This window comes from Carcharodon carcharias, chromosome 25 (assembly GCF_017639515.1).
Source record: "Carcharodon carcharias isolate sCarCar2 chromosome 25, sCarCar2.pri, whole genome shotgun sequence".
NCBI lineage: Eukaryota > Metazoa > Chordata > Chondrichthyes > Lamniformes > Lamnidae > Carcharodon > Carcharodon carcharias.
The window spans coordinates 20,664,887-20,678,448 of record NC_054491.1 but is presented as its reverse complement, the minus strand read 5'-3'; positions in this window follow the sequence as shown (position 1 = coordinate 20,678,448).

Sequence of the window (13,562 nt, the reverse complement as noted above, 5' to 3'; positions counted from 1 at the left end):
CCTATACCACCTAGACTGCAACAGCTCAAGAGATGTTGTCAAGGTTAACAAGAGAATAGGTAATAAATGCCAGCCTTGCCAGTGATAATTTTTTAAAAAACGGCTTGCAGTCTGATGGAGTAACCATCTACATAGGATTACATAGGATATACTGTACAGAACCAAGCCATTCGGCCCAACCTGTCTATACTTGTGTTTATGCTCTACTCGAGCCTCCTCCTATCTTTTCTCACCTAAATCTACATTGTAACCATCTATTCCGTCATATGCTTGTCTAGTTAATGCATGTTGAATACCAATTGGAAGAAGTACTGAGAGTGGCCAGGGCACAGAATGTACTCTGGGTAGGGACTTTAATGACCATCACCAAGAGTGGCTCGGTAGCACCTGTAAAGACCGAGCTGACCGAGTCCTAAAGGACTTGGTGCTAGCCTGTGTCTGCAGCAGGTGGTGAGGGAACCAACAAGAGGGAAAAATCTATTTGACCTCATCCTCACCAATCTACATGTCACAGATGCATCTGCCCACAACAGTGTCGGTAGGAGTGACCACTAGTCCTTGTGGAGACAAAATCCTGTCTTCACATTGAGGATACCCTCCATCGTGTTGTGTGGCACCACCTCTGTGCTAAATGGGATAGATTTGAAACAGATCTAGCAACTCAAAACTGTTCATCCATCCGCAGCAGCAGTAGCATTGTATTCAACCACAATCTGTAACCTCATGGCCCCGCATATTCCCCGTTCTACCATTACCAACAAACAAGGGAATCAACCCTGGTTCAATGGAGAATGCAGGAGGGCATACCAGGAGCAGCACCAGGTATACCTAAAAATGAGGTGTCAACCTAATGAAGCTACAAAATAGGCCTACTTGTAAGTCAAACAGTGCATCCAGCATGCAGTAGACAGAGCTAAGCGATCCCACAACCAACAGATCAGATCTAAAAATATAAAACAAAAACAGAATTACCTGGAAAAACTCAGCAGGTCTGGCAGCATCGGCGGAGAAGAAAAGAGTTGACATTTCGAGTCCTCATGACCCTTCAACAGAAGTGATTGAATATTAGGAAAGGGGTGAACTATAAGCTGGTTTAAGGTGGGGGTGAGAGAAGTGGGGGGTGGTATGGTTGTAGGGACAAGCAAGCAGTGATAGGAGCAGATAATCAAAAGATGTCACAGACAAAGGAACAAAGAAGTGTTGAAGGTGGTGATATTATCTAAACGAATGAGCTAATTAAGAATGGATGGCAGGGCACTCAAGGTACAGCTCTAGTGGGGGTGGGGTGGAAAGAGTAGCAGGGCATACAAGATTTAAAAATAATGGAAATAGGTGGGAAAAGAAAAATCTATATAAATTATTGGAAAAAACAAAAGGAAGGGGGAAGAAACGGAAAGAGGGTAGGGATGGAGAAGGGAGTTCTAAAGTTGTTGAATTCAATATTCAGTCCGGAAGGCTGTAAAGTGCCTAGTCGGAAGATGAGGTGCTGTTCCTCCAGTTTGCAGTCCTGCCACATCCAGTCGTGGCAGTGGATAATTAAACAACTAACAGAAGGAAGAGGTTCCACAAATATCCCCATCCTCAATGATGGGGAAGCTCAGCACATCAGAGCAAAAGACAAGGCTGAACTACTTGCAACCATCATCAGCCAGAAGTGCTGAATGGATGATCCATCTTAGCACACCCCCCGCCGAGGTCCCCATCATCACAGATGCAAGGCTTCAGCCAATTTGATACACTCCATGTGATATCAAATAACAGCTGAAGGCACTGGATACTGCAAAGGACTCTGACAACATTCCGGCAATAGTACTGAAGCTTGTGTTCCAGAACTAGCCACGCAACTAGCCAAGCTGTTCCAGTACAGCTACAACACTGGCATCTATCCAGCAATGTGGAAAATTGCCTAAGTATGTCCATCCAAAGCCAGCCCATCCAATTACCAACCATCTCGTCAGTCTACCCTTGATCATTAGCAAAGTGATGGAAGGTGTTGTCGACATAGTGCTATCAAGTGGCACTTACACAGCAATAACCTGCTCACTGATGCTCAGTTTTGGTTCTGCAAGGGCCACTCAGATCTTGACATCATTCCAGTCTTGGTTCAAACATGGACAAAAGAGCTGAACTCAAGAGTTGAGTCGAGAGTGATGGCCTTTGACATCAAGGCAGCATTTGACCAAGTGTGGCATCAATGAGCCCTAGCAAAAGTCAAGTCGATGAGAATCAGGAGGAAAATTCTCCATTAGCACAAAGGAAGATGATTGTGGTGGTTGGAGGTCTAAGGAGCCTTGGTGAGTTGTTGCAGTGCATCTTGTCAATGGTACACAATGCTGCTACTGTGCGTTGGTGGTGGAGTCCCAAGATATCGCTGCAGGAGTTCCTCAGGGTAGCATCTAGGCCCAACCATCTTCAAATGCATCATCAATGACCTTCCCTCCATCATAAGGTGGCGATATGCAATCAACAGCGAATAATGTTCAGCACTATTTGCAACCCCTCAGGTACTGTGTCCATATGCAGCAAAGCCTGGACAATATTAAAGCTTGGGCTGATAAGTGCCAAGTAACATATGAGCCACACAAATGTGAGGCAATGACCATCTCCAACAAGAGAAAATCTAATCATCTCCCCTTGATGTTCAATGGCATTACCATCACTGAATCCCCCACTATCAACATCCTGGGGGTTACCATTGGCCAGAAACTGAAGTGGACCAGCTATAAAAATACTGTGGCTATAAGAGCAGGTCAGATACTGTGAATCCTGTGGTAAATAACTCACCTCCTGACTCCCCAAAACCTTTCCACCATCTAAAAGACAGCAATATGATGGAATACTCTCCACTTGCCCGGTTGAGTACAGCTCCAACAACACTCAACAACACCATCTAGGACAAAGTAGCCCCCTTGATTGGCACTCCATCCACCACTTTAAACATTTACTCTCTCCACCACCGACGCACAGTGGCAGCAGTGTGTACCATTGACAAGATGCACTGCAGCAACTCACCAAGGCTCCTCAGGATAGCACTTTCCAAACCCCTACCTCTACCACATAGAAGGACATGGGCAACAAATGCATGGAACATCACCACCTGCAAGTTCCCCTTCAAGTCACTCACCATCCTGACTTGGAACTACATCGCCATTGCTTCATTGTCACTGAGTCAAAATTCTGGAACACACTTCCTAACAGCACAATGGGTGTACCCACACCAGATAGACTGCAGCGGTTCAGGAAGGCAGCTCAACACCACCTTCTCAAGAGAAATTAGGAATTAGCAACAAATGCTGGACTTATCAGTAATGCCCACATCTCGTGAACAAATAAATAAAAAAAACACTCCCTGTGGTAGTGAGTTCCACATTCTCACTACACTTCAAGTCAAGAAGTTTCTTCTGAATTCCCTATTGGATTTCTTGGGGCAGAATTCTGCCCTTGTCGGGCAGGCTCGGCAGGGGTGGCGGGGCGGTCGGTGTGCTTGGGGTGTCCACCCACACAGTCAGAGCTGTTCTCAGGCCGGTCATCTGGCAAATGGAGGTCGCAGTCTCCCTTGAGAGGCAGACCCTCCTTCATACTGAGACATACTGAGGTAGCCGCATCGCCGCCTTTAAACCCTGGCAGTGTCTTCTGTGGCCCCTTGTGCCTTGGACTTCCTGCTGGCCCTGTGTCTGCACCTCTCTTCCCACAGGGCACTCCCCTGGAAGCTGCATTGAGACACCTGGCCTCGTCTCCCTTCTGCCACTCTGTTCCTCCTCAGAAGAGGTGCCACCAGCGGAAACTACAATCCCCGTTACCAGGGTAAGGGAAGGCTGTCTGATACCTGGAAAGGTCCACACAGTCCAAATCCTCAGGGGGCCTGGAAGACACCAATGAGCCCAGAAATAAAGCCTGGAAATGCTAAGAATGAAGCCCCAATCAGAGAATAAGCTGCCGAGTCTCAATAAGCCACCAGCAGCAAACTATATCCTCACTACTCATATTGACAACGCTGACCCTTCTTATCCCGCCCTGGATGAGGTTTTGCAAATTGTGGCCTGCCCACCTGCCCATGTGATGAGTGAAAACTCGCACGGGCAATGTTAAATCGCTGTCAGTTGGGCTGTTAAGGGCCTTAACTGGTCTGTTCATTAATGGCGGATGCGGCTCTGGTGCGCGCCTGCCGAGCAAAATATTGCGTGAATGCGTGATGACTTCAGGACCCGCGTCCAACATCATCGCGCGTTATTTTATACTCGAGCAGGTTGGGCATGCGCCTGCCCGCCCAGTGAAAAATTCTGCCCTTGGTGACTATCTTATATTGATGGCCTTTAGTTATGCTCTTCCCCACAAGAGGAAACATTCTCTCTGTATCCATTCTGTCAAAGCCTTCGTAATTTTAAAGATCTTTATTAGGTCACCCCCTCAGCTTTCTTTTCATGAGAAAGGAGACTGAGCCTGTCAATCCTTTCCTGTTATGTATATCCACCTATTCCTGGTATCATAATTGTAAATCTCACCTGCGCCCTCTCCAATGCTGCTATATCCTTTTTATAATATTGGTGCAGCCTGACAAAGTTTCGAGACAGGTTCTGCATAAATTCCCTTCTTTTCAATTCTACCCTCTGGAAATGAAACCTCGTGCTTAGTTTGCTTTTTTTATGACCTTGCTAACCTGTGGCACGGTGTTTAGTGATTGAGGTATTTGTATTCCAAGATCCCTCTATTCCTCTACCTCACCTAAACTTGCATCTTCCAAGTGTTAAGTGACCTCCCTATTCCTCCTGCCAAAATGTACTGCTGTACATTTATCTGCATTGAACTTCATTTGTCAATTATTTGCCCATTCTGTATACTTATTAATGTCCTCCTGTAACTTGCTGCAGTCCTACTCAGTATTGATTATTTCCCCCAAATTGGTGTCATCTTGTGTTTTTGTTTCCAAGTCCAAATCGTTAATGTCAATTATGAACAGCAGTAGTCCCAGCACTGATCTTTGTGGAACACCACTTTCTACCTACTACCATTCTCTCTCTTCTCCCATTGTAATCTTCCTGTCTTCTTCTATTTCATTAACACTCCCTAAACTTTACACAGTCTTGTTCCTTCTAATCTCTACAAACATCCTACATCTTTACTAATTTGAAGTTAAGATTCATTGATAAGGTAGCAATTGAAAGCAGCGGGGACTGGTTAGGTGAATGTCATGGGATTGAGGAGATATAATAGTGGGAATCCCCCATGGATCAGTTCTAGGACAGCAAGTGATTTTCATCCTCACAAATGATTTGGAATCAGGAACTATATTAAAGTAGTTGCAGAGTGGGAAGAGTTTATTCTGATAAAGTGGTGAAGGAACCCAGCAAGTGGAGAGAAACTGAATACAGATAAGCAACAACATAAGCAACAACCTGCATTTACATAACGCTTTAACTTTGAATAACATCCCAAGGTGCTTCACAGGAGCATTATCAAACAAAAGCGAGACACATAAGGACACGCTAGGACGGGTGACCAAACACCTAGTCAAAGGGGTAGGTTTTAAGAAGCAACTTAGAGGAGGAGAAAGTGGTAGAGAGGCACAGAGGTGTAGGGAGGGAATTCCAGGGACTAGGCGCTCAGCAGCTGAAGACACGGCAACCAATGGTGAGGCAATTAAAATCAAATATGTTTCCTCAGCCCATCCAAAGTGAGGCAATTTGTGAACACTATGGATATGCAGGAGCAGACCAAAGGTCTGGAATCCTCAAAGACAACAGGTTTGGTAAGAGACTGAATGCTTTAAAATGGGTGTAAAGATTGTATCCATAAATATGCGTAGCATTAAATCTACTAAGTGGACTACCTTGCCAAGGTCAAAGCTGACCTGTTTCTGCAGGAGTGTGCGATATCGCACCTCAGCTCCTACAGGCAATGGTCAGGATGGTTGCCCCATGGGCCATCGATCTGGTCGGGAGGAAACGACTCTTGTTCCTCCAACCTGGGTATTCTGCTGTGGGGAGGCAACTTCACCTTCCCCGAGGTTAAGGAGGTGGTGGGCGGGTGCCTCCTCGTAGCAGATGTAATGTACAAGAACGCTCCACTCCAGTTAATTAACGTGTAAACCCCGGCACAAAAGGGCGAGCGGCTGGCAGTCTTTCAGCAGCTCCCACTGCTGCTGGCAACCTCCAGGCCGGTCATTCTGGGTGGTGACTTCAACTGCATCATCGATGCGGCTGGACGATCCGGCAGGGCCGACAGCAGATTGGACGCTACATCCAGATCCCTGTTGGAAACAGTTAAGGATGCCAAGCTGCACGACATCTTCAGCAACCCTGCAGATGGAGCGCAGCGTAGATACACCTGGTCGCGGCCAGACGGGTCCATCCGTTCCAGGATAGACTTCCTGTTTGTGTCCTGTGCGTTCGCAGTCAGATCCACTGATGTCAATCTGGTGTTCTTCTCTGACCACTGCCTCCTACTGACTGACTGTCACTTAGAGGAAGACCAGAGGGTGGGCAGGGGGGCATGGAAGCTAAACGTACAACTGCTGAACCCAGAGAACATTGAGGAGCTCAAGAGAGATTACAAAGGTTGGAGAACCGTGAAACCCCTCTTTGAGTCCCTGACACACTGGTGGGAAGCGATCAAGGGAAACATCAAGAGGTTTTTCATCCTCAAAGGCACCCAGAAAGCTAGAAAAGAACAGAGGGAAATGTCCCGACTCCAGAAAAACATGCAGAACCTGCTGCGGCTGCAGTCAATGGGGGTCGATGTCAAGGAGGAACTCCAAGAGGTGAAGAGCCAGCAAGCCTCGCTCTTTGCCTCGGAGGCCTCCAAGATCATCTTCCGTTCCAGGGTCTGCAGGATGAGACGTGCTCACGTTTCTTCTTCCAAAAGGTACACAGAGAGAGCTCTGTGATCAGTAGCCTGAAGGAAGAAGACGGCTCAGTAAAGTCATCGCAGTCCGACATTTTGAGGATCAGCAAATCCTGTTATGCCAGATGTATGATGTGAAGCCCACAGACAGCATGGCCTCCCAGTCCTTCCTGTGCTCTATCACAGAGGTCTTAGACGACAGTACATGGGAAAGCCTGGACAAAGCGCTAACTCCTGACAAACCGACTAAGGCCCTTGAGTCCTTCGAGAAGAGTAAAACTCCCGGAAGCGACGGCTTACTGGCGGGGTTCTATTCAGCTCTGTGGGACTTGATGGGCCCAGACCTGCTAGAAGTGTACGAGAGTATGCTTCTGGCTGGCAGCATGTCAGAATCCATGAGGAAAGGCATCATCACCCTCAACTACAAGCACAAGGGGGAAAGGGAGGAAATTAGAAATTGGCGACCCATTTCACTGTTGAATGTGGACTATAAGATTCTATCCAAGGTCATCGCCAATCGGGTCAAGTCCGCTCTGGAATTGGTGATCCACCCTGACCAGACCTGCACTGTACCGGGCAGGAAGATCTCTGACAGCCTCGCGCTGCTCAGGGATACGCTTGCCTATGTGCAGGACAGGGGTGTGGACACCTGCCTCATCAGCCTGGATCAGGAGAAGGCCTTTGACAGAATAACACACACCTACATGGTGGATGTGCTCTCCAAAATGGGGTTTGGGGAGGGAATTTGCATTTGGATCCAACTGCTCTACAGTAACATCAGTAGCGCAGTCTCAATCAATGGATGGGAATCAGATAGCTTTCCTATGAAATCTGGAGTCAGGCAGGGCTGCCCTCTCTCCCCTGTCCTGTTTGTGTGTTGCATAGAACCTTTTGCTGAGTCCATCAGGAAGGATCCAGGCATAAGAGGAGTGATGATCCCAGGCAGTGGAGGCACTCTGGTCAAAGCCTCCCTGGACAATGTCGCGTCTTCTGCTTGGATCCACTGCTGGTGCACAGACTGATCCACATCTGCGACCAGTTCAAACTGGCCTCGGGAGCCAAGGTAAATCGTGGGAAGAGCGAGGCCATGTTCTTTGAGAACTGGGCTGACCGATCCTTTGTCCCCTTCACCATCAGGGCTGACAGCCTGAAGGTGCTGGGGATATGGTTCGGAGGGACCGGGCATGCGTTAGAAACTGGAAGGAGCAAGTGTCTATGGTGAAAAGGAAACTGGGCATGTGGGAGCAACGCTCCCTCTCCATTGCGGGTAAGAAGCTGGTCATCAGGTGTGAGGCACTCTCGCTGTTGCCAAACATGGCGCAGGTCTGGCCCATTCCAGACTCCTGCACGATGACAATCACCCAAGCCATCTTTCACTTTATCTGAGGTCGAAAATGGATCGTGTCCGCAGGGACAAGCCTCTAGATAAAGGGGGAGAAAACGTGCCCAACATCACCTTCATACTGATGGCCACCTTTGTGTACAGCTGCATCAAGCTGTGTGTAGACCCTCGGTACGCAAACACCAAGTGTCACTATGTGCTGAGGTTTTACCTGTCCCCGATGTTGCGAAGGATGGGTCTGGCCACAGTGCTGCAGAATGCTCCAAGTAGTTGGATCGTGCCGTGCCACCTGTCCCTCGTGGAAACATTTATGCAGAGAAACATCTTTGACCACAAGTCCATCAGGCGGTGGTCGGCACATAATGTCTTAGAGGCCCTGTGGGAAAAGGAGAGGGTGGATCCTGTGGGATGGTTTCCCAAGCAGACTGCCAAAGTCATTTGGCAGAATGTCTCATCGCCAGAACTTTCCAACAAGCACCAAGATGTAGCTTGGCTGGTGGTGAGAATGGCCCTCCCCATCAGATCATTCCAACACGCCAGGAGATTCACCCCCTCCGCACGTTGCCCTCAAGGTGACTGTGGTGGGGAAGAGACCATTGTTCACCTCCTTGTGGACTGTGCCTTTGCAAAGAAGGTCTGGAGAGAAATGCAGTGGTTTCTGTCGAGGTTCATCCCGAGCAATTCTGTGACACAGGACTCTGTGCTCTATGGGCTGTTCCCAGGGACACACACCGAGACAAACATCAACTGCAGCTGGAGGATCATCAGCTCGGTGAAAGACGCTCTTTGGTCTGCCCAAAACTTGTTGGTCTTCCAGCGCAAAGAGTTGTCGCCGACCGAGTGTTGCAGACTGGCACATTCCAAAGTCCATTACTATGTGCTGAGGGACGCACTAAAGCTTGGGGCAGCCGCTGCAAAGGTGCAATGGGGAAAGGTTGCTGTCTAAGACCTTTCTGCCGTAGGGCACCGAGGGGCTGGGAACTGTTGAGAGCCCCTCGGGCTGTACAGCTCAAAATAAATGTATGTAGTGAATACTAATTGTATTATAATTGTATTGAAGCACCTCAGAGTGCAACATGATGTATATTGATAACTTCAATACAATTGTCTGATTGTCTGCATTCACCATATTGAAATGATTGTAATATTCATTGATTGTATTGATGCACCTTGTGATCCATGTGTAAAAGTTGAATCTGATTGTGCTTTTGTGATGGTGATTTTGAAATGTTTTGGAATGTTCTTCCTGATATTTTATGAATAAAGTATATTTTTTAAAAAAAATTAAAATCAAATTTGTTAAAGACGTCAGAATTAGAGGAGCACAGAGATTTCGTAGGGTTGTGGGGTTGAAGGAACTTGAACTTCTGACTGAGGGGTGAAAGTCCTATTCACGAATTCACAACCGAAATGACTTACAGCTCCACAGTACTTCGTCTTTATCCTAAAACTGTGCACTTATTAAAATACAGTGCATGAAAGATGTTTGTGACACATTCAGCAACAAACTCTCTGGCAAATATTTTTATTTCCAGAGAGAAAGTTAAAAATTAACAGCAGCATTGGCAGCTAGAAAGGGAGGAATTCCATCACTTTTATCTGATCAGGTAGGCTATTGTGGTCTGACCCTGGCTTTTAGCCAATATAGGCACCAGTGAGTGCTCCTATTCATCAAACCCGAGACAACAGAAACAGTGGGAATATGTGAGTATTTGAACAAGCATCTAATGCTGGAAGAAAATCATCTTCATAATGCAGTTAAGACCTGATTTTAACCCCACCCAAATTCTGACCATTGAGAATGGAGTGTGAAGAGAGGTTAAAATGGTCACAGCAACCTATTTACCCCAACCCCATTGACCTCGCACTGTGCATTATTTTAACAGACACTGATCAGGCCAGTCTGGGAAGTCCTCCCCCCAGGCAACTGTACTGTTGCCAACTCTGTCTGGATATATTCCAGGAAGTATTGTCACATGCCCTCCTGCCTCCATCCACCCCCACATTTCCACTGGCATGGACACAACAGGACAAATCCCCTCCTTCTGTCACTGTAACTGTTCTATGATTCTATGGTTACACTGACAGAATTATAATCTTATAAATTATTTTTTCATATACCTGCCAGCCTGAAGACTTTGAAAGCTAGTTCAGGTGGGATGTCATGCCTCATCTATTTAAATAAGACCCAAGAGATAAAATGGCCCAGACTTCACATCAGTGAACTGGTGTGAGCCTGACACTCGCCCTTCACCCTTTCCCCTAAACACATCCCTCCTCAACCCTGACCCCGTCCCTTGTACCCTTGAATACAAATCCATAATATACATTATAATATATAAATATGAGCTATCCACTAATAAATCCTATTAGGAATTCAGGAGAAATTTCTCTACCCAGAGCTTGGTGCGAATGTGGACATCGTGACGTTAAGGGGTGGTTGAAATGAATAACATAACATCCGTTTGGATGACATTTTAAACCAAGGCCCAATCTACCTGGGTAGATGTAAAAATTCCATGGCACTATTTCAAAGAAAGGTAGGGGAATTCTCCCTGGTGCCCTGGTTAATCCTCAATCAACATCACAAAAAAAATGCAGATTATCCAGTCATTGTCACATTGCTGTCTGTGGGAGTTTGCTGTGCATAACTGTGCGTAAGTTAGCTACCACGTTTGCTTTATCACAAAGCAGACTACACTTCAAAGGCAATTCCTTGGCTGTAGAGTACTTTCAGACATCTGGTGGTTGTGAAAAGCACTACATAAATGCAAGTCTTTCTTTTCTGTTTTATTGATGTGTTTAAGTGGAAACTGGATAAACACTTGAGGAAGAAAGGAATAGGAATAACAGGATAAAAGCAAAAATCTGCAGATGCTGGAAATCCAAACAAAAACAAAAATACCTGGAAAAACTCAGCAGGTCTGGCAGCATCTGCGGAGAGGAGCACAGTTAATGTTTTGAGTCCGAATGACCCTTCAACAGAACTAAGTAAAAATAGAAAAGAGGTGAAATATAAGCTGGTTTAAGGGTGGGGTGGGACAGGTAGAGCTGGATAGAGGGCCAGTGATAGGTGGAGATAACCAAAAGATACCATAGACAAAAGGACAAAGAGGTGTTGAAAGTGGTGATATTATTTAAGGAATGTGCTAACTAAGGGTAGAAAGCAGGACAAGAAAGGTACAGATAGCCCTAGTGGGGGTGGGGTGAAGGAATCAAAAAAGGCTAAAAGGTAGAGATAAAACAATGGATGGAAATACATTTAAAAATAATGAAAGTAGATGGGGAAAGAAAAATCTATATAAATTATTGGAAAAAAAGTGGGGGGAAATTGGAAAGGGGGTGGGGATGGAGGAGAGAGTTCATGATCTAAAATTGTTGAACTCAATATTCAGTCTGGAAGGCTGTAAAGTGCCTAGTCGGAAGATGAGGTGCTGTCCCTCCAGTTTGCGTTGAGCTTCATTGGAACAATGCAGCAAGCCAAGGATGGACATGTGGGCATGAGAGCAGGGTGGAGTGGTGAAATGGCAAGAGACAGGGAGGTCTGGGTAATGCTTGTGGACAGACCGAAGCGGTCACCCAGACTGCGTTTGATCTCTCCAATGTAGTGCAAACTGCATTGGGAGCAGCGAATACAGTAGACTAAATTGAGGGAAATGCAGGTGAAATGCTGCTTCACTTGAAAGGAGTGGTTGGGCCCTTGGACGGTGAGGAGAGAGGAAGTAAAGGGGCAGGTGTTGCACCTTCTGCAGTTGCGTGGGAAGGTGCCGTGAGAGGGGGATGAGGTGTAGGGGGTGATGGAGGAGTGGACCAGGGTGTCCCGGAGGGAATGATCCCTACGGAATGCCACCAGGGGCGTGAAGGGAAGATGTGTTTGGTGGTGGCATCATGCTGGAGTTGGCGGAAATGGTGGAGGATGATCCTTTGAATGTGGAGGCTGGTGGGGTGTTAAGTGAGGACAAGGGGGACCCTATCATGTTTCTGGGAGGGAGAAGAAGGTGTGAGGGCGAATGCATGGGAGATGGGCTGGACACGGTTGAGGGCCCTGTCAACCACCGTGGGTGGAAAAACTCAGTTAAGGAAGAAGGAGGACATGTCAGAGGAACTGTTTTTGAAAGTGGCATCATCAGAACAGATGCGACAGGGCGAAGGAACTGAGAGAATGGGATGGAGTCCTTACAGGAAGCAGGGTGTGAGGAGCTGTAGTCGAGGTAGCTGTGGGAATCGGTAGGCTTGTAATGGATATTGGTGGATAGTCTATCACCAGAAATTTAGACAGAGAGGTCAAGGAAGAGAAGGGAATTGTCAGAGATGGACCATGTGAAAATGATGGAGGGGTGGAGATTGGAAGCAAAATTAATAAATTTTTCCAGGTCCAGACGAGAGCATGAAGCAGCACCAAAGTAATCATCGACGTACCGGGGAAAGAGTTGTGGGAGGGGGCCGGATTAGGACTGGAACAAGGAATGTTCCACGTACCCCATAAAGAGACAGGCATAGCTGGGGCCCATGCGGGTACCCATAGCCACACCTTTTATTTGGAGGAAGTGAGAGGAGTTTAAGGAGAAATTGTTCAGTGTGAGAACAAGTTCAGCCAGACAGAGGAGAGTAGTGGTGGATGGGGATTGTTTGGGCCTCTGTTCGAGAAAGAAGCGGAGAGCCATCAGACTATCCCGGTGGGAGATGGAGGTGTAGAGAGATTGGACGTCCATGGTGAAGAGGAGGCCTGTTCCTGCCCCACGGAACTCATTTCTTGCTATCTTGATTCCATTCTCTCTCCCCTTGTCCAGTCCCTTCCCACCTACATCCGTGATTCCTCTGACACCCTACATCATATCAACAATTTCCAGTTCCCTGGCCCCAACTGCCTCTTCTTCACCATGGATGTCCAATCCCGCTACACCTCCATCCCCCACCGGGATGGTCTGATGGCTCTCCACTTCTTTCTCAAACAGAGGCCTGAACAATCCCCATCCACCACTACTCTCCCCTGTCTGGCTGAAATCTTCCCTAACTGAGGTTTTCCACCCACGGTGGTTGACAGGGCCCTCAACCATGTCCGGCCCATCTCCCGCGCATCCACCCTCACACCTTCTTCTCCCTCCCAGAAACATGATAGGGTCCCCCTTGTCCTCACTTATCACCCCTCCAGCCTCTGCATTCAAAGGATCATCCTCCGCCATTTCCGCCAACTCCAGCATGATGTCACCACCAAACACATCTTCCCTTCACCCCTCCCCCCCCCCGGTGGCATTCTGCAGGGATCCTTCCCTCCGGGACACCCTGGTCCACTCCTCCATCATCCCCTACACCTCAACCCCCTCCCACGGCACCTTCCCATGCAACTGCAGAAGGTGCAACACCTGCCCCTTTACTTCCC